Genomic DNA, 1,124 nt, shown 5'->3' with positions numbered 1-1,124 from the left:
TGTGTGTGTGTGTGTGTGTGTGTGAGAGAGAGAGAGAGAGAGAGAGAGAGAGAGAGAGAGAGAGAGAGACATTGATTTTCTTCTCAAGGCTAATCATTTTTTTCATAGACGCTAAAATGAAAGCCTAAAGGAGATAATGTGTTTCATTTTACACAGGTTAAGGTTAACTGCTTATCTGCCAAAGAAAGTCTATTCAATGGGGAGGGGCAGTTATGAACATACATGTGCATTCTTCATATTGTTTATTAAGACAGGGTTTTTCAATGCACTTCATTGAACTTGAAGTCCACAATTAAGCTAGACTGTCAAGCAAACCCTGGCAATCCTTTCCGAGTTCTGACCTTACAGATACCCTGCTTAGCATTTTCACCTGAGTGTTGGTAAGGGAATACACATCCTGTTTACGTGTCAAACATCTTACCAACCGAACCATCTCCCCAGCCCCAGAAAAAAATAAAATGTAACCAATAATGTTTAGTTACAAAAGAAAAATGAAGAATAAAACCAACTTTGACACTAACACCTTAGTAGGTAAAAGGACATATATTAGTGATAGCAGTAAGCTAGAAGTGACCTCAGCAATGTGGTTATGCTTCTGAGTCAGCTCTGAAGGACTAGAAACTGTCTCACAAACCTCAAGTGTGTTTAACGGGACAGGCACAGCAACTATGCTTCTTTTTCCTGAAGCATGCTTTACAGTATGCTGTATCATGATAGATGGATATATGTATGCATATATATAATCTTTATATTTAAAATGCTGTGAATTATATTTCCTTTATGTCTAGATAGCAATCACATGGCAAAGAAGCAGATATGGGACATAGAAGAATGATGGACCTCCCATCATAGAGATGACAACCACTGGCTCATGCTGAAGTTGCCCTTTCAGTTGTGAGGTGATACAACAACACATTATTGTCATAATCATTAGCTTGCCTTACTCAATCCCACAGCTTTGCAGCGGGCAATAAAGTAAGTAAATAGGGCCTTGAGAATGACACAGCGTTTAAAAAAATTTGCTGTTTCTGTAAAGGTCAGGATTAGTTCTCTGCATCCCACTCCAGTACACACTCCAGTACACACTCTACTACACACTCCAGTACACACTCCAGTACACACTC

Source organism: Microtus ochrogaster, chromosome 21, assembly GCF_000317375.1.
Source record: "Microtus ochrogaster isolate Prairie Vole_2 chromosome 21, MicOch1.0, whole genome shotgun sequence".
NCBI classification, from domain to species: domain Eukaryota; kingdom Metazoa; phylum Chordata; class Mammalia; order Rodentia; family Cricetidae; genus Microtus; species Microtus ochrogaster.
Note: the sequence above shows the minus strand (reverse complement) of the source record.